Below are 20318 nucleotides of genomic sequence, written 5' to 3'. Positions count from 1 at the left end.
ACTCAAGACGTATGGCTATAAAAATGAGATGTTTTCTCCTAGGGAGGAGGGGAAAAGAATTGGTCCAGGACATGTTGAAGAATGTGGGAAGCCTTTCAAAGTCAACTACGTGAAGCAAGGATTAGGGCTTTTCAGTCTTTACGTGCGTAACTTTTTTTTAAAAAATTCGGTCAGAAAAAGTGATCATTTTGTCTGTTTCTCCATCTCAGTGTTCTAAGCCTGAGAAGGTCTGGTCCACCCAAGCCCTGACTCCTGGTATTCTCTTACAGTCACGGAGGGCAGAAGTCCTAAAATAAAGGTGTCAGCAGGGCTGGTTCCTTCTGGAGGCTCTAGGGGAGAATGGGCTTCCTTGCCTTTTCCAGTTTCCAGCAGCCGCCTGCATCCCTTGGCTCCTGGCCGCTTCCTCCATCTTGAAAGCCAGCAGTATAGCATCTTCAAATCTCTCTCTGACCTCTGCTTCTGTTATCACATCTCCTTCTCAGACCCAGACCCTCCTGCCTCCCTGTCATAAGGACCACCACGATTGACGCTGGGGCCGCTGCATAATCCAGGATCATCTCCTATCTCCAGGTGTGATTAACTTAATCACACTTGCAAAGTCCCTTTTGCTGTGTAAGGTCACATATCCCCAGGTTCTGGGGGTCGGGATGCAGACATCTTGCAGGAAGGGCATTATTTGGCCTACCACAGCACCCATGGGGGTCAACCTCCTGGGGGGGCGGGGAACACTCCTGGGGGCAAGTGATATGTAGACTCAGTTCTGGAAGATGGCAGGTAGGGAGGGGGATGGGGGGCAGAGAGTTCCAGGTAGAGGGAATAGGGCACATAAAACAGCAGGCTCCCTGAATACCTGACCTGGATGTGACCTGAGGGCCCTTAACATCAGCACAGGAACCTGGTTGAGGGGACAGCTGCCCAAGTCCGGAGAGATATTTGGCTGTCACAGTTGGGGTGGGGAGGTGGGGGGCCAGAGATGCTGCTACACATACTGCAATACACGGGGTTCTGTCTCCACCAGGAAGAATCCTCTGGCCCTAACATCAGCGGGAAGCCCTACTGCGGCCACTTTCTGGCCCTGTCTCTCCAAACCCAGAGGGGCTTCTCCTCTTCTCTCCACATGGAGGGTTTCTGCTCAGCAACCTGTGGCCCGTCTGCCCCTACCCCACCTTTCTGGGGAAAAGCTGTTTCTACTTCCTCCTGACCCTTGGCCCGCCCCAGAACAGAAAGCCTGTGTGTGGGCTGAAGGCTGATACCTCTGGAATGTGAGGCCCTGGGAGCAGACAGAGCTGAGTAGTGCTTTCTCCCTGAGCCCTGCTCCGCAGCCCCACCCCAGGCCTGACCCACTCTGACCTCTGGGTCCCTGCGCACCGGGAAGGTGTGCTAAGGACGCTGCATCTGTCATTGGACGGGGGACAATCTAGTTCACCCACGGGACACTAGAGAGCAGGTGACAGGGCTTGTGACAGGAGGGGTGAGTTGGGGCAGGGGATCCCCCCTCCAGCTCCTTGTTACCGCCACCCTGCAGGGCTCAGGTCGGTGATGTCCCTCAAATACGGGCCCCTTGAGTCCGACGGGTCTTCCTTGGGTCTGGGCAGGAGTGGGTGCCCATCTCACCCGCTGAGGATGGGACCCCTGTTGAGTTGGGGGGACGGAGTCGGGTGGGCTCTGCCGCGACATGTTTGAAACCGGGCTGGTGTCTTACTGCCGTTGGCCCTTGAGAGCAAGCTGGCTTCTGGTTCATTAGATCAGCAGACCTTTGACACCTACTGGGTGCCAGGCTCCGTGCTGGCCGCTGGGGGTGATAAGGCCAGCAGTTCCCTCAAAGAGCCCGCAGAGGCTGGGGAGGGCAGGGCTCTCATTCTGCTGACGGCTTAACCAAGAGCCAAACCCTGTGCCGGCGCCCCATCTCCCAAGGTGGTGTGGGAACAGAGGGACTGCATTTCTGGGGGGAGGGATGAGGGGGTGGGAGGAAGGGGCGGGGGTGGGAGGAAGGAGGGCTGCGGTGATCTGGGTAGAGGAAGCCCCGGCGCAACTGCACAACGGCCCGGGGAAAAGGGGGAGGCGAGCATTCAGTGGGACTTCCCTGGGTTGAGCCCAGGAAAACCGCTGCTCCTGGAGCGGAGGGCTGGTTTGGGGTGACAGCCCACCTCTCCCACCACCACTGGCTCCTGCCCCTGCTGTGGCTAGCCTTTGGGCATTTCCACGTGGCCCCTGGCTGTGTCAGAGCCCCTAAGGTATGGCTCCCCATCCACCCACTGGAGCCCCAGGGCTGCTCCATCCACCAGAGAATGCGGAACCCAAACCCCAGAATCCCCTTGACCTATGGAAGGCTGGGCAGTGCCTGTGTGTGATGAGGGCCACCTGAGCTCCCCTGCCCACACCCAGTGGGCTGTGGCAGAATGACATGCTCCCCCAGTGTTATGAGCTGGATTGTGTCCCCCTCCCCCAAATTCATGTTGAAGCCTTAGCCCCCAGGACGTCAGAATATGACTGTCTTTGCATTTAGGGTTTTTTTTTTTGGTGGTATGCGGGCCTCTCACTATTGTGGCCTCTCCCGTTGCGGAGCACAGGCTCCGGACGCGCAGGCTCAGCAGCCATGGCTAATGGGCCCAGCCGCTCCACGGCATGTGGGATCTTCCCGGACCGGGGCACGAACCCGCATCCCCTGCATCGGCAGGCGGACTTTGCGCCACCAGGGAAGCCCCCCCCCTTTTTTTTTTATAAATGTATTTATTTATTAATTATTTTTGGCCGTGCTGGGTCTTTGTTGCTGTGCGCGGGCTTCTCATTGAGGTGGCTTCTCTTGGTGCAGAGCACGGGTTCTAGGCGCACAGGCTTCAGTAGTTGTGGCTCATGGGCTTAGTTGCTCTGTGGCATGTGGGATCTTCCCGGACCAGGGCTCGAACCTGTGTCCCCTGCATTGGCAGGCAGATTCTTAACCACTGCGCCACCAGGGAAGTCCCTGCATTTAGGGTCTTTAAAGAAGTCTTAGAGTTAAAAATGAGTACAGGGTGGACCCTAATCCAATATGCAGTCATATGTGTGTCCTTATAAAATCGGGAAATTAGGACACACACAGATGCACAGAGGGAAGACCACGTGAGGACACAGGGAGAAGACGGCCGTCTGCAAGCCAAGGAGAAAGGCTTCCGAATGAAACCAACCTTGACCCTGGACTTCTCGCCTCCAGAACTGTGAGGAAATGTGTTTCTGTTGTTTAAGCCCCCAGCCTGTGCTTTCTTTTGGCAGCCCTAGTGAACTCACACACCCAGGATGCACCTGAGTAAGGTGGCAGCCCATTGGGTGCCTAGGGATGTGTGTGGGGGGACAAAGATGAAGATGGACCCTTTCTCCATGGCCTTGGTTTCCTCCTCCCCCCGTGTGAACCTGAAGCCATCACTTTAACTGCACCACAGAGGATGCCTGCTTCCCTTCATCCTCGAGCATCTTAAGCCGCTGGACCCTGGCTGGGTGGAGGAGTGGAAATAACACCCCACAGATGCTACCACGAACCCACGACCCTCCACCCCAGCTGGGTTGTCCTTCCCCAGAGTGGTCCATGAAAACCACCCCCCGGCCCCTCCCCTCTGCCCAGCTCCCACGCCCACCCCTGAGTTATCTGCATCCTGCTCAGTCCTTCCTCCTGCCCATCCAGCAGTACCCAACTCACAGGCTTATGATGAGGATTAAACTCCGTCCCCATAGTGCTCAGCCCACGCCTGAGAGGCACTCTTAATCCACGTGGTTGCAGGGCTCCTGCCCATCATTTCTAGAGGATGTGCGATTCCCCAAGCCAGCTGCGTCACTGGGCGTCTAGATCACTGCCAACCTTTTACTCATTGAAAGGAGTTGCCCGGTAGCCTAGTGGTTAGGACTTTGGGCTTTCACTGCCATGGCCTGGGTTCAATCCCTACTCATTAAAGGCTGTAAGAATAGCCCTTCCACTGGGGGCTCAGGACACTTTTCAGTGGTTTCACCAAAGGGTGAGACTATGACCCCTGTAAGATGCTGGGTAAGTATCTTCCAAAGGTTTTGGAATTTTCTGATTATCACGGCCACCACCCTGAGGAAAGCCAGTGTCTGGGTCCCGGCAGCCCTGGAATGATCTTAACCAGCCTGCACCCGAGGGCCACTCTGGGGTTTGTTGACTCTCCCACCCCCCACCACCACCCCCGTGAATTGTCTGTTTCTGATCTTTGCTCCTTTGGTTCTTATCAATTTGCGTGAGCTTTTAACAGCTGATAACACACCTGGCTTTTCCTCTGGCGCAACTTGCTCTTAACTATGTACGATCAGAGGTTAGCACGTGTGGAGCACTCCGAGACATGCCACCGGCTGTGCTTTTGGACCTTTCGTCTGGGGAGCTGGGTGGTTTGAGGGTTTCCTGCTACATGGAATGTGGGAGTTGCCAGGGTGGGGCAGAGGCCTGTAATGGGAACACCCACCCTTGGTTGCACTTGCCCGGCACATCAGGACAGGTGGGAGGCACCCTGGCAAATCCACGGGCCCCTGGCCTGCTTCCCATGGGAGGCTGGACGAGGAACAGGGCTGGAGAATGATCACAGCCAGGTGAGCCAACGACTGACAGGCACGCAGCCTCCATCTCATTTACAAAGAAAAGATTTGGGAAAACAGCCTGGCAGTTCCTCAAAAAGTTAAACAAAGTTATTCTGTCATCCAGCCACTCCACTCCTAGGTATCTACCCAAGAGAAATGAAAACATATGTTCATACAAACACTTGTCCATAAACGTTCACAGCAGCATGATTCACTAAAGCCAAAAGGTGGAAACAGCCCAGAAAACATCCATTGATGGATGAATGGACCAACAAAATGTGGTCCATCCAGACAGTGGAATACTACACAGTCCTAAAAATGAATGAAGTACTAAATCACACTACAGCACAGATGAACTTTGAAGACACGATGCTCAGGGAAAGAAGCCAGGCACAATAGGCCACATACTGTATGATTCCATTTATATGAAGTGATCAGAACAGGCAAATCCATGGAGTCAGAAAGTAGATTAATGGTTGCCAGGGGCTGGGGGAGGGACTGCTAATGGGCATGGGGTTCCTTCTTGGAGTGATGAAAATGTGCTGGAATGAGATAGTGTGAATATACTAGAAACCACTGAATTTCTGCTTAATTTTTTTTTTTAAGCAGCACTGCAAAAAGCCCAGCAGAGACATGTAAAACATCTAGAGACAGAGCGAGAAGGAGAACCTGTATGGCGTGAAAAAGAACAGCTGGGTTTTTAAAAAAAAAACCCAGAAATCTTAAAAATGGAAAAAAAAAAAAAGTGACACAGCGGTTACTACCTGGTCACTGGCAGAAATGGGGAGGGTGACATGGCGGAAGTGAAAGTGATCACTGTCAATAACACGGTGACCCTCAGAATCAAAGCTGTGGGGCCTGTTCTAACCTTTGACCCAGTGTGAGATAAAACGCAAAATGCCACTGCTGTTCTTGCCGGAAGGTCACCCGAGTGGAAGGGGCATGGGTCAGGTCCAGAAAGGTAATTCTGGAAACCAACACTCGCCACGTTCACTCAGGTCAGTGACCCACGTGATCTCATGCTGGGGCATTTGGGGACCTCGCTTCTCAGACGAGTTGGGGAGCCCTTCCTGCTCTCCCGGGCACTAAGCATAGAATTTCCTTTATGGGCCTGCGCCACAACGGTTGTCCCAGGCATCATCTGCTCTGCTTGGGGCCTGCTCTACGTGTGTCCCTGGTGCCCCGTTTTTTCCAAATAAGCACACGGAGGCTCGGGGAGGTTATCAGTACAGCAGTTCCTGGACGAAAGCCCTGTGCTTCTGTGCCCGCTCCAGGGCCAGGCTCTTACGATGAGAAATGTGTACAAGTAGGAAGCACGGGTGACCCACACCCGGAAGGAGCCAGCGCCTGTGGCGACCCACTCTTCCAACACTGAAGTAATCAGGGCCATGAGCTCCAAAGGGTTGCCCACCCAAAAATAAACTCAACCGTCCAGGGAAAAGTCAATACAGCTTTCTGGTTTTCTAAATAACTCACCTATTCAGCACTTGCGATGGAATCAGGTTGAAGTCGGGCCCCAAAGAGCTCAAGTGCCAGAAGGTTCTTTGGGCTCGACCAGGCTGCTCGGCTTCTGTCCTCAGGGTGGGTGCTCGGCTTCAATGCCTCGGCTCTGTTTGGGGGCTGACCAGTGAACGGCACCCCTGACATTTAAACCTATTGTTTTGGCCATGCTGCGCAGCCTGCAGGATCTCAGCTCCCCGACCAGGGATCAAACCTGTGCCCCCTGCAGTGGAAACGCTGAGCCCTAACCACTGGACCGCCAGGGAGTTCCCTAAACCCATTTCTTATGTCCCCAAGATACCCACACACACACACTCTGAGCCCTGTAAGTGGTCCAGATGTCATGGCTTCCCCATCGCTGTGCCTAATGACTCGGGCCACCACCTTCTCCACACGTGACTGTCACTAAGTCCCAGAGATCCCACCTCTAAGACATCTGGAGTCCTCCTCCTCTCCATATCCCGCCCCATGCCTGCTTTGACAGCTCTCCCGAGGGGTTTTCTTGACAGACTTCCTCTTTTGAAGAGTGCACACCCCGCTTGCCTCTGGGTCCCTTCCTTCTAACAAATAAGCAAAGAATCATGTTAAGTGTCTCATTTAAAATTCTCTTTGGCTGAAAGACAAATTCTTTTAGGTGCCCCCTGCCTATGGCAGGTATATCAGGGTCCTGTGGCTGCTACAGTAAATAACCACAACCTTGGTGGCTTAAAACAAGACACATTTATTATCTTACAGTCCTGGAGGTCAGAAGTCCAAAGTTAGTCTTACCGGGCTAAAATCAAGGTGCTTGCGGGTCTGCGGTCCTTCTGGAGGTGCTAGGAGAGAATCTGTTTCCCTGCCTTTTCTGGCTTCTAGAGGCTGTCTGCATTCCTTGGCACATGGCCACTTCCTCCATCTTCAAAGATGTCGATGGCATCACTGCTTATAGTACTGTTGTATCTCCTTCTCTGCCCCTCCTGCCTCCCTCTGATAAGGACTCTTGTGATGACACTGGTCTCATACAGATAATCCAGGGTCACCTGCCCATCTCCAGATCCTTAATCCCATCTGCAAAGTCCCTCTTGCCAGGTCAGGGAACATCTTCACAGGTCCAGGAGACCGGGATATGGACCGCTTGTGGGGTGGTTATTCTGCCCACCACAGCAAGACCAAGCTACTTTTTCTGAAAAGGGCCCCAGGGTAAATATTTTAGCCTTTGTGGGCCATCTGATCCCTGTTGCCAAGATTGGCTACACAATTTATAGAGCCCGGTGCCAGATAAAAACATGGGGCTCCTCATTCATAGATTAGGAATTTCAGAACAGTGACAGCAGAAGTGCAGGGCCCTGTGTCACTGCATCGTTTACGTGGCCAGAAAGTGGGCCCTGCCTGAGCAAGTCCACCTCTGCTCCTGCAGCCTGAAAGCAGCCACCAGCAACACGTGTGGCCGTGTTACCATCAAACTTGATGGATGCTGAAACTGCACTTCATGTAATTTTCCCATGTCACAAAATGCTATTCTTCTTTTGTTTTTTTCCAGCCATTTAAAAATGTAGGGACTTCCCGGGGGGCCCAGTGGTTAAGAATCCGCCTGCCAATGCAGGGGACACGGGTTTGATCCCTGGTCAGGGAAGATCCCACATGCCGCAGAGCAACTAAGCCCGTGTGCCACAACTACTGAGCCTGCGCTCTAGAGCCCGTGAGCCACAACTACTGAGCCCTCATGCCACAACTACTGAAGCCCGCACGCCTAGAGCTCGTGCTCTACAACAAGAGAAGCCACCGCAATGAGAAACACGCCCACCATACAAAGAGTAGCCCCAGCTCTGCGCATCTAGTGAAAGCCTGGGTGCGGCAACAGAGACCCAACGCAGCCAAAAATAAATAAATAAGACAAACAAATTTATTTAAAAAAAATAATAAAAAGTGTAAAAATCGTTTGTAGCTCACAGGCTGTACAAAAAAAAAGGCGTGGGTGGAATCGGGCTGTAGTCTGCCGGCTCCTGGTCTGATGGATAAAATCCCACCTTCCCTGCCTGAGTCTCTAGGGCCCTTTGCAGCTGGAGACAGACACCTCTCCAGTCCCATCTCACCGTCCTCGTTCCTCATGACCTGCATTTGGTGTGTCCCACCGCTCCCTGCTCCCGAACCACGCTCGGGAACAAAAGCTATGCCTCTGCTCTGGCTGGTCCCTCTATGTGGAAGCCCCACTTCCCACATCCTCTGGCTGGTAGACCCTTGCTCCTGCTGTCCTCTGGCCCAGACGCTGCCCTCATGAGAGGTGGTGCTCTGTGCCTGGCCCTCGTCACACTAACTGGGTTTATGTGTCTACATGTCCTCTTCTCCCTTGCAGCAGTGATGTCCTCAAGAGCAGGACCCCAAGCTGAGTCATCTTTCTGTCTCCTGATCTCATGGACCCTCAGAGCATGTGCTTAGAGAGATAACAAGAATAACCTGGGGACTTCCCTGCAAGTCCAGTGGTTAGGACTCGGCACTCAGTGCTTTGACTGCCAAGGGCTGGAATTCGTTCCCTGGTCGGGGAACTAGGATCCCACGAGCTGTGCAGCATGGCAAAAGAAAAAAAAAATAGATTGGATAAACTAATAAATGGGGGGAAGAAGAGGTAAGTCTTTCATGCAGAAGAATTCCATATAACTTAAGTAGATATCCACCCTTGAGAAGGGGAACAGACATCTCCACTCTCTGTGTGGGCTGCATGTAGTGACTACCTTCCAAAGGAAAGGGGGGAAAAGTGACTTTATAGTGGAGAAACCTGACAAATACTAACTCTGCCAGGTGATGAAAGCCAATATCAACATGCATAAATAAAGTTGATAGTATGTATCCTTGATATGATGTAATAAGGATGGCACTTTACCTCTTTGATCTTCCTCTCCCAAACCCATCATCCCAGTATTACCACGAGAAAAATACCAGACAAATGCCAACAGAGGGACATCCTACCAAATATTTGACCAGCCCTTCTCAGAACCATCAAGACCATCAAAAACAAGGAAAGTTGGAGAACCTGCCAAAGCCAAGAGGAGCCTAAAGAGACAGGACAACTAAGAGAATAGATTTTGGGACTTCCCTGGTGGTCCAGCAGTTAAGACTCTGCACTCCCAATGCAGGCGGTCCGGGTTCAATCCCTGGTCAGGGAACGAGATCCCGCATGCTGCAAGCTGCAATGAAGATCCCGCGTGCCGCAACTCAGACCCAGTGCAGCCAGATAAATAAATTTTTTTTTAAAGGGATTTTTTTTTTTGGCCGCACCATGGGGTATGTGGGGTTTTAGTTCCTCAACCAGGGATCGAACCCATGCCCACTGCCCGGGTTCTTAACCACTGGACCTCCAGGGAAGTCCCAAGAATAGATCTTAAAAAGTTCTCATCACAAGGGGAAAAAAAATTGTAACTATGTGTGGTGATGGAGGTTAATCATTAACCAAACTTATTGTGATCATTTTGCAATATAGACATGTATCAAATCATTATGTTGTATACATAAAACTAATGCAATGTTGTATGTCAATTATATCTCTTTTTAGAGAGAGAAGACAACTAAATGTAATGTGGTATCCTAGATGAGATTCTGGAAGAGAAAAAGGACATTAGGTAAAAGCAAAGGAAATCTAAACACACATGAACTGTGGTTGAAATAATGTATTGATATTGGTACATTAAGTATAACAAATGTATCATACTAATGAAAGATGTTACAAACAGGGGAAACTGGGTATGGGGAAAATGGCAACCCTGTATCTTCTATGCAATATTTCCGCAAATCTGAAATTCTTCTAAGAAATAAAGTCTATTAATGATAGCAAGGATAAAGCACAGATGAATGAATGAAAGACTACATTATTCATCATGGTGACAGTGACTATACTCCCCTCTCACAGAGATATTGTAAGGACTCCATAGAACCCACATAAAGCATTAGCACACAGTACAAGCTCAACTCAGAGCACTGGACTCATCAACATTCTACTAAATCTATGCCATCCACTCTGGGAGCCACGAGCTCTAGGTGACCAAATTTAAATTAAGTAAAAATTAAGCACATTAAAAACTCAGTTCTTCAGTGCCACCAGCCACATGTCAAGGGCCCAAAAGCCACATGGAGCTAGTGGCTATTAAATTAGGCAGTGCTGATAAAAAACAAAACAAAACATGCCCATCATCACAGAGAGTTCTACTGGACAAACACTGCACAAAACAATAAATGACATGATTATTGGTTCAGTGTTCTTGACTCCTTGGGGTCCTTCTGCAAATCCTATCTTCTCAACCTTCCTGACAGCCCTCTTTCAAAGTGCAACCTCCACACCCCACCCTTGCCCTATGTCCAATTTACTTTTCAGTCTTACCACTTTTCACCACTTGGTGTGGAATCCACTTGATTTCTTTCCTGCCTCCCCATCTAGCTCTGCATGGTGCGATGCAGTAGCCGCTATCAGTTGTGGCTGTTGAGCCCTTGAAACGTAGCCAGTCTAACTTCAGATGGGCTGTGAGTGTAAAAGGCATACCAGATTTCAAAGGCATGAAAAGAAAAGAGAATGTAAAAAGATCTCATACCTTTTTATATTGGTTACACGCTGAAATAACATTTTGGACGTAAATTGGATTAAATAAAACACATGATTAAAATTAACATCACCTGTTTCTCTCTCTCTCTTCCTCTCTCTTTTTTTTTCCTTTAGTATGGCTACGAGAAATTTTAAATTATGCACGTGGGTAACATTTGTGGTTCGCTTACATTTCTCATGGACAGCGCCAGTCTAGAATGTCAGCCAAATAGAGGCAGGTATTTTTGTCTTTTCACTGTCCATACAGTGACTGGCACATAGTAGGCGCTCAATTAAATTTTAACGAATGGATGTTAGGCAGAGCCTCTGGAAACCCGCTAGCTCTAATAATCAACACTGATGGAACACTGATCACGTCCCAGGCCCCACCTCCTCACTACATCTGATAAGGAAACTGAGGCCCGGCGAGGTGACGTCAGCTCATGCCCAACGGCACGTAGTGCGGAAACGTCGGGGCCGGGATTCGAACCCGGGTTCTGTCCCCAGAGCCCTGGCGTCCTTACCGTTCCTACCTCGCAGGGTGGTGACGGCGGCCGCCGCGGCGGCGGGACAGACAGGAGCGAGACCCACAGCATGCCCTCGACAAGGGGCATGGCTCTTCGGCCACCGCCTTCCATCGGCCTCCGTGGGCCAGGCCCCAGCCAGCCCCCTCCGCGGCCATCGCTGGCCACCCGCGTCTCTGCCTGCCGCCGAGCCCTTCTCAGGCGGCGCCAGACGGAAGTCCCGCCCCCGCCGTGCGCCCCGGTTCGCCTCGACAGCAACGCGGGCCAATGAGGAGCGCGCCGTGGCGGACGCCGGCCAATGGGCGCGCGCGCCGGGGGGGCGTGTCCGGGCCGTGGTCCGGAGCGGGTCGTGCGCGCTGAGGAGGAGTCGCCGCTGCCGTTGCCGTCGCCGCCGCTGCCGCCACCGCTACCGAGGCCGAGCGGAGCCGTTAGCGCCGCGTCGCCGCCGCCCGCCCGCCCCGGAGCAGACCCGGGCCCGCCCGCCCGCTTCCAGGTGAGGCGGGGGCCTTTGGCGGCGCCCGACTGGGTAGGCCGCGGCAGGCCTGAGCTCGCCTGGCCGGGCCGCGGGCGCTCGCGGGCCTGCACCGGTCTAGGCCCAGGCCGCGCTGGGCCGGGAGGGGACGCGCGCGGGCCTTGGCGAGCGGGCTGGGGCCGGCCGGTGTGGGCGCCGGCGACAGGCCCCGGGCCGGATTCCAAGGCCACCGGGAGGGCCGGGATGGGGGGCATGGCGTGGGCACGCGCCTGGCGGCCGGGTTCCGAGGCCGGGCCCGAGTAGCCTTGCAGGCCGGGTATCCGGGGGCGGGAGAGCGAAGCCAGAGGCGAGGGAGTGGGGTGGGCGTCTTCTGCGCGCAGAGGTCACGGCCCACGGGCTCGCTACCCCGGGAAATCCTACACATTCTTTTGTGGTCGTTGTCAGAGGACCGCGGCCGATCTGAGGTCCTCCTAGAAGTGTGCAAACCCTTCAGTATGTATGAGAGTTCTAGAAAAAAAATTTTTTTTGAACGCCATCTCTAACAAACAATTTTTGGGGCGTGGGACGTTTGGATTTGTAAAGTGTGTGTGTGTGTGTGTGTGTGTGTGTGTGTGTGGAAAACACAGACTGCACGCAATTGAACAATGGGGGATGGATGCTCTTCCTTTTCCGGCGTCCTTTGCTGCTAGGCTTATTAAAATGGGTTCTGATACCTATCGTGTGTAGGGCAGGTGGGGAAGGACTTCTGCAGGTGCTGCCCCTGGAGGAATAGAGCACACACACACACCCCCTTGCTGAAAGTATTCATGGGGGATCCGGATAGCCAACGCTCCAGAAGTGGGACGATGGGGAGGAGGATTCACTAGAGAAGGGTTTCTCAGCCTTGGCACTACTGACATTTTGGGTCTGATCATTCTTGGTTTGGGGTGGGGGGAGCTGTCCTGTGTGTTGTAGGATGTTGGGTGTCATCCCTGGCCTCTACTCACTAGACGCCAGCAGTGTCCTCATCCTCCAGTTGTGAAGATCAAAAATATCTGCAGACGTTGCCCAAAGTATCACACACATACACACTCACACGTGTGAGAACCACCACTGGACTAAATGATCTTCCACTAAAAGGTCCCCTAGCCCCATCTCTGATACCTTGGAATCCAGTGCTCCCGAGACGTTGAACAAACTCAACTGTGGGAGCCTTAGTTTTCTTATCTGTAAAATGGGATGGATGAGAATATTGCCGTGCAGATTTAAGGGTGTGGGAAGCCCCTTGCATCGTGCGTGACCTATGCCTGGTAGACACTGAATTTATAATGTTATGAGTAGTCGACAGTAATATTTAGTGGGGATTTACTGTGTGCTTTCTACTCACAGATGTTTATCTCCAGCCCTGGAGATAGGTGCTGTGTGTTGTAATTTCCATTTTAGGGACAAAGAAACTGAGGTTTCGATGGGTCACTTAATGAGACCAGTCTCACACAGGAAAGTGGCTGATGGCAGGATTTGAACTCAGGCCCTCTGACTCAGAGTCCTTACTCTTTTTTAACTACTGGGGTTTACTGTTCTTATAATCCCAGGGTCTGGGGGACCCCGAGAGACATTCCATTCAATTGTCATTGAGCATTTTCAGTGTGCAAAGCTCTGCGGTGGGGTCTGTTATAAAATTCTGCGACTTCAAGAAGAAGAAGCCAAGATATAAGAACATCTCAAAATGTGGAAATAAATCACGTTTATGTTGAAGCACTTGGTTTTGAGGAGGCGGAGTTTCAGGTTGGATGTGTTCAATCTGAGGTCATGGGGCAGCAAGTGGAAAATGAGAGAATTATGAAAATTCCATCTTCCTAATGCCTTGCTTTTGCCTCTCTCACTCCCGCCTCCCATCTCTATCATCTTTCCACTCTCCAGCAAGAGCTGTCTTTTTAAATGCAGATCTGATTATGTTACTCCCAATTAAGAGTCTTTGGGTAGAAAAAAAATTTTTTTTTTAACCTCTTTAGGTGGCTTAAAAGCTAAAGTTTGGGGTCCCAGGTCTTGCACTTTCTAACGCTCCCCTCCTTTCTGAGTTCACCTGCACATAGGCCCTAAACTCTGACACTCTCTGCGTGTTGCCCCCACTGCTTGGAATGCCGTTTTCCTCCACCTAGAGATCTCTTTCTCATGCTGTGTGGCCCAGGTCAGAGCTCACTCACCATTTGAAGCCTCCCCTGACTGCCACTCTTTCTCTACCCACGCTGGAGTCAACTGTTACCTCGCCTGTGTCCCCATCTCATTCAATGGAATCAAATTAAATGCCGAATGGTGAAAGAAGTGCAGTTACCTCCTTTCACCCCTAGGTGGCAGTAGTGAAGCAGCGAGGCCGACCTGAGATTTTGGGTCAGGGGAAGACCAGAGGAAACCAGCCTAGGGAAGGGAAGTTAGTCTTGCTTCCCACCTTTAACCAACTCTCTCCGCTCCGCTACTGTGTCCCAGGTCCTGTACTAGGCTCTGGGGAGGCACTGGTGATTGCGATGTGTGCATAGATCGTTTTAGCCCACTCTGTTGAGTGTGGTGATTCTTATGCGCTGCCTGATGGAAGCACAGAAACTGTTAACCTAGCCTTGGTGGGCAAAGGAGATCACAGAATGCTTCCCAGAGGAGGTGAAACGTGAGGAGAGGAGTTAGCAAGGCCAAGACTGTGGGGAAGGGCTTGGCAGGAGACTGGGACAGCATCCGCAAAGGCACGGAGGTGGGAACATCTAGGTTTGTTCAGGGAACCACATGGGGTCTGGTATCTCAGAGGTAAGAAAGGTGAAGTGAGGGGCGGCAAGAGGACTCGCACAGCTGGTGTGCAGAGGGCTTGGCTGTTGGCCTGTGGGCCAGGCCAAGGGTGTCTGTTGGACAGTTTCAGTCCACAAAGTGAAGGGGTCAGTTCTGCACGTTGGAGGGGGATATTGCTGAAGGCCAGCAAACCATTGAGGAGGTGATTACTTTCCCATAAAGCAGAAAAGTCGCTAATATGACCCAGGGCTGTAGTGGTCGGGAGAGAGAGGGGGTGGGTTGGAGACATGGTTAGGGGGTAAAGGACACAGGGCTCAGTGGGTGTTTAGCTGTGGGACGTGAGCTAGAGAAAACATGGTTGGATGATTCTGGGTCCCTGCCTGAGTGCCTGGCAGATGGATACAGTCACTCTGTTAAGAGAAACAGAGAAGGCAGGAGAAAGAGCAGTTTAGAATGTAGACGTGGACAAAACAGCACATCACTCGAGTAGGGTGTGCGTACGTGGATATACAGACAGGAAGAGGGAAGGTGGCAGAAGGTACTGCCTGTGTCCATATGTGTTGACGGTACTTGCTCATATGATCACTGTCCATCCTCACTTGACCCAGGGCCTTCCGTGTACTGGCCAAGTCAGTGAGCACAGCTTTATAGACTGAGCGCACGTAACCTTACTGCTTGCTCATTGTTGTGGGGAACGGGGAGAAGTGGAAGAAATTGCCTCCTCGAGGAATTTACACCCTGAATTTGGGGAGAAAAGACATAGATGTGTGAGATTAAAGTAATGAAAGGAGGAAGCCGTGGGTGGTGACAGCATCGAGACTATTGAAAGAAATGATTGTCCGTTGCTTGGGTTTTGTTCTTGATGAAAGAGCCGGTGTCCAAACTGGTCGCTGTGACCAGAGAGGCCTAGGCAACAGTTTCCAGGTGCGGCCAGCAGCCCGAGTGAGTAAGAAATGAGGCGAGCGCAAACAGGTCCGGAAGCCTGAGGGGACCAGTTTGGGCAAGCAAAGGGTCAAGAAGGTGGACTTGGAGATAAATCTAGAAAAGTATACCATGGTCAGGTGGTAGAGGGTTTCTGGGCACAGTCAAGAGGTGAGCTCAGAAGATCGCTTTTCTGAGTGAGAGGTAAGGATGGACAGACCAGTCAGAGGCTTTTGCGGTACTGAGATGGTCTGGTACTGGCCTGAATTTGGGGGTTGGGACTGGGATTGCTTCTTTATCTTATAAACACTGCCTTGCTCGTGCTGGCACGTGGTCACACTCCTTGTGTGCTGGGCAAAGGAAGAGTTAGAAAGGAGCTCAGAAGTGACTGGATGCAGCTACCCATCAGACAGGCATTCATGCCAGAGGAAAGATTTACAGGAGAGGGAACAGTCCAGAGCAACCCAGTGGCAAGACTGATGTCACCACGAACAGAAATGGGGAGACAGAAGGAATAGGAGTGATCTGGAGGGAGAAGACCAAATGACTCTCAGTTCGAAATAATCGTGTGGCGGGGAGACCAGTTAGGAGTCAGTCTAGTCAAGAGGTGACAGGGACCTGAACAAGGATGATGGCAGTGAGATGGAGGGAGAGTGAGACATCTTAGGTGTAAAACTGGCAGAACTTGGTGCTTACTTAGGTTTGGGGGATGGACAGAGGTGGCCTCGGGGACAAGTGCATGCGTGTGCCACCAAATGAAGTAATTTGAGGGAGGAGGAGGTTTGAAGAGGGGGGCGAGGACAGGCGGAGAGGAGATGAGGGTGTTTGCAGCTGGAAGTGGGGAGGGCAGGGAGACACGCGCTCACCTTTATTTTGTTGATAAAGAGTAGGGGGACAAGACTTGAATAAGGTTGATATCTTTGGTGAACAGATAAGGAGGTCCGCTCATTCGTCCAAGGTTATGTGTGAGACTGATGAGTGATTGAGCAGGACTACCAGCAAGATCTTCCACGTTCCATGGGGCGCTGCGCTCGTGGGCCCAGGCTGGTAGAACCGCATGTGGCTTCCATGGAACCCAGGCCCATTAGAAATGGCCTCAAAGGTGTGGATCGGTTCCAGGGTCCCAAGGGGAAAGAGTCAAAATGTTCTTTAGTAAACCTGAGGTGAGTGGTGAGGTGGGCACTCACCAAGTGTCGGGAAGTGTGCTGAGAGCTGCAGAGCAGTGGGTAACACCCCAGTTTGCAGGCAAGGAAACGGAAGCTCAGGGAAAGGAAGTGACGTCCCCACAGTGGTTCGGCTGATTAGCTGTAGAGTTAGTGTTGGAACTCAGGTCTGTCAAAGCCCGTGGGTTTTTCCTGCTGTGCCATGTTGCTTTGCAGTTCCCTGTGAGAGCCCTGGAGGGCCCTTGACCAGCCAGAAAGAAGCCAGGACTCGTAGCAGGGCTCTGGGTCTGATCAGGTCCCCTTGGGACCCATGGGGCACTTTGACTGGGCCAGACACCGGGCTGCACCGATGGGCACCTGCTCTGCCCCTCCCCTGGGCTTCTCAGGCTGGCAGGCGTGGAGTTGCTGTGACTTAGATGAGCTGCCCCCACTGGGCCTCTTTCCCCTCTGTGGGCGGTGGGAAGGGACGAGTAAGGAAACGTGGACTGAGTCGACCTGAATGAGCCCTCACCTTGCGTAGCAGTTATAATTGGGTCAGGTGGTGCCTTCAGTTTCTTTCTGGCACCACGTGTTTCTTGGGTGACCTTGCATTCCTAAGACTTTTACCTTGAACAGCTCAGGACTATACACCTGGAAAGAACTGCAGAAATAATTGAGTCCAAGCCCTGTCGTAGGATGTGTGAAGTGTCAGGGTTGAGCCTGAGGTTATATTTGACTGTTCTAGTTTTGTTCTGGCCCAAGTAGTTTAGAAAGCCTGCTCTGTGACTATGAAATGAGACAGATTCTCAGGGGTGCCTGATGGAATCCGGTCTTGGTCCTTTACATACGTACCATCTACACATGTTTTTATGTCGTTTATATTTATATATATACATACACACGTACACATACAGAGATATCGTATCTGTTCCTTATATACATAGCAGGTATACTACTGATGTGAAAAACATCTCTGAAGTCACACAGACAACCAGGATTGTTTAAAATAGTGCAGTAGGGCTGAAAACCCTCGGAGATCATCCTAACAGAACTTCTGCATGGTATATCTGTTACCAGAAACATTTCCAAATCAGCAGGAATTGCTTTGCTAAACTAAGTTTCCCTTTTGCTCCCTGCAGTTGACTTTGATTCTGTGGGTTGGGATGGGATGGGATGATTCTAAAAAAGTAAGGTACTAAGTGTATTAATAGATTGTCAGTACAATTTCCAGCCACCCTTCTTTAATGTAAAAGAATGCACCAAATACACATGATTCCCAGGTGAGTCTGAGATCCTGTGTCTGTCCCCCTCTCCTGTGTGTACCTGCATGATGCACCTACATTTTGCCGGGTACCTTGGATTTACCTGGGGACCCTTGGCCTTGAAGCCTTGGGCCCCGAGGCTTTTGCCAGTGCTGTGGGTGAAAAGCAACTAATTACGAGTTGGAGTGATTCATGCAATAATAAAGGTTCACACCAGTGGTATACGAGCACTGAGAACTAGAGCAACCAAGCGTCCTGGGAGACTCTTTAAAGACAAGTGAGGAGGTGGTGGAGACGGCGGGCAGTCCCTGCCAAGGGAGCAGCCATAACAAAGGCACAGGAAGATGAAGGTCTGCGGAGTGCTGGGGGAGCTCAAGTGAGGGGAGAAGGGGGACAAGCAGGGGCCATCGCAAAGGGCCTGGTGTTTCATCCTTGAAAGACTGCTCTGTAGCCACAGCTCAAGGCCTGGCCCTGCCACTGATTAACAGTGTGAGTACTGCCCCTGAGCAAAGTCATGTAACCTCTGAGCCTCAGCAGGTGGTGACCCCACTGACAGGGAGAGCTGGGGGAGGGACTAGCTTGATGGGGCTGAGTGCGACGACCTGGAGGAGTCCACAGGACTGCCACGCGGAGAGACACGCTGAGTGAGAGGTGACCAGAGGTGGCCATGACTGGGAGTCATTGATTGTCAGGCAGATGCCAAGGCCAGGTCGTAGTTGGTACTTGTGGGAACAGAGCTGGTTTGGCCCTGGATCAGATATGCAGGTTTGGAAAGGTCAGGGGAAGGGGCCTGGTTGGCAGGGTGGCACTGAAGCACCGAGAAACTGTGCTCTTGGTGTTTGGGTTCTTCATTGTTGCCAGTTGATCAAGAATGGGGCCCGCAGCGGGCGGCTCAGCCTTGGCTGGGCCCGTCAGTCATGAGGAGTCAGCATGCCGAGGAGCAGGGCAGTCGTGCAGAAGCTTCACTTTTTAAATCTTTTAAAATTTACTTTTTAATCCAGTTTTTGGTGTAGAGTTGAGTTTTGATAAATGAGTAGAGTCATGTGACCACCACCATGATCGTGATATTGGAAAATTTTATCGCCCTGGAAACAAAAATATTTCCTCATGCTCCCCCTGTGTAGTCAACCCTTCCCCTGCTCCCTGCACCCGGCAACCACTGATCTATCCCTGTGGTTTTGCCTTTTCCAGAATGGAATCATGCAGTAGCCTTGAGTCTGGTTTCTTTCATTGAGCAAAATGTATTTGAGATTCATACAAATTGCGTGAATAGTAGTACCTTTATATTGCTGACTAGTATTCCATTGTATGGTGTGCTATAGTTTATCCACTGAAGGTTTGAGGGACATTTGGGTTGTTCCAGTTTTTGGTGATTATGAAGAAAGCTGCTCTGCATGTAAATCAAAGAAGTTAAGACACCACCTCACACCATACACAAAAATAAATAAAGACTAAATAAATAAATAAAGACTAAATAAATAAAGACTAAATAAATAAATAAATAAATAAAATATTAGACATGGCACCATAAAACTCCTAGAAGAGAACATAGGCAAAACATTCTCTGACATAAATTGTACCAGTGTTTTCTTAGGTTAGTCTCCCAAGGCAATAGAAATAAAAGCAAAAATAAACAAGTGGGACCTAGTCAAACTTATAAGCTTTTGCACAGCAAAGGAAACCATAAACAAAATGAAAAAGACAACCTACAGACTGGGAGAGAATGTTTGCAAACAATGCTGCCGACAGGGCTTACTTTCCAGAATATACAAACAGCTTATACAACTCAATAACAAAGAAACAACTCAATTGAAACATGGGCAGAAGACCTAAGTAGACATTTCTCCAAAGAAGACATACAGATGGGCAATAGGCATATGAAAAGGTGCTCAACATCGCTAATTATTAGAGAAATGCAAATCAAAACTACAATGAGGTAGCACCTTACACTACTCAGAATGGCCATCATCAAAAACTCTACACATGGGACTTCCCTGGTGGTGCAGTGGTTAAGGATCCACCTGCCAATGCAGGGGACACAGATTCGAGCCCTGGTCCAGGAAGATCCCACATGCCGCGGAGCAACTAAGCCCTTGCGCCACAACTACTGAACCTGCACTCTAGAGCCTGTGAGCCACAACTACTGAAGCCCACGTGCTTAGAGCCTGTGCTCCGCAACAAGAGAAGCCACCGCAATGAGAAGCCCACGCACCGCAGCAAAGCGTAGCCCCCGCTCACCGCAACTAGAGAAAGCCTGCGTGCAGCAATGAAGACCCAACGCAGCCATAAATTAATTAATTAACTTAAAATATATATATTAAAAAAAAACTCTACACATAATAAATGCTGGAGAGGGTGTGGTGAAAAAGGAACCCTCCTACACTATTGGTGGGAATGTAAATGGGTACAGCCACTTTGGAGAACAGTATGGAGGTTCCTCGGAAAACCTAAAAACAGAGTTACCATATGATCCAGCAGTCCCACTCCTGGGCATATATCCAGACAAAACTCTAATTCAAAAAGACATGCACCCCTATGTTCATAGCAGCACTATTTACAATAGACAAGATATGGAAACAACCTAAATGTCCATTGACAGATGAATGGATACAGAAGATGTGGTACATGTATACAATGGAATAC

The 20318-nt window shown here is 51.0% G+C and overlaps 1 protein-coding gene across 1 annotated transcript in view; it reads left to right on the top strand.

The window, feature by feature from the left end:
* Positions 1-11457: 11457 nt before the first annotated feature.
* Positions 11458-20318, top strand: part of ELAVL1 (ELAV like RNA binding protein 1) — a 40337-nt gene continuing 31476 nt past the window's right edge. Inside the window, exon 1 of the mRNA XM_082621362.1 lies at positions 11458-11620. The gene's annotated coding sequence lies outside the window, so the exon portion shown is untranslated. The remainder of the gene's footprint in view (positions 11621-20318) is intronic.

This window comes from Mesoplodon mirus, assembly GCF_964341445.2.
Source record: "Mesoplodon mirus genome assembly, chromosome: 5".
Taxonomy (NCBI): domain Eukaryota; kingdom Metazoa; phylum Chordata; class Mammalia; order Artiodactyla; family Ziphiidae; genus Mesoplodon; species Mesoplodon mirus.
This window is presented reverse-complemented; position numbering and strand designations above follow the sequence as displayed.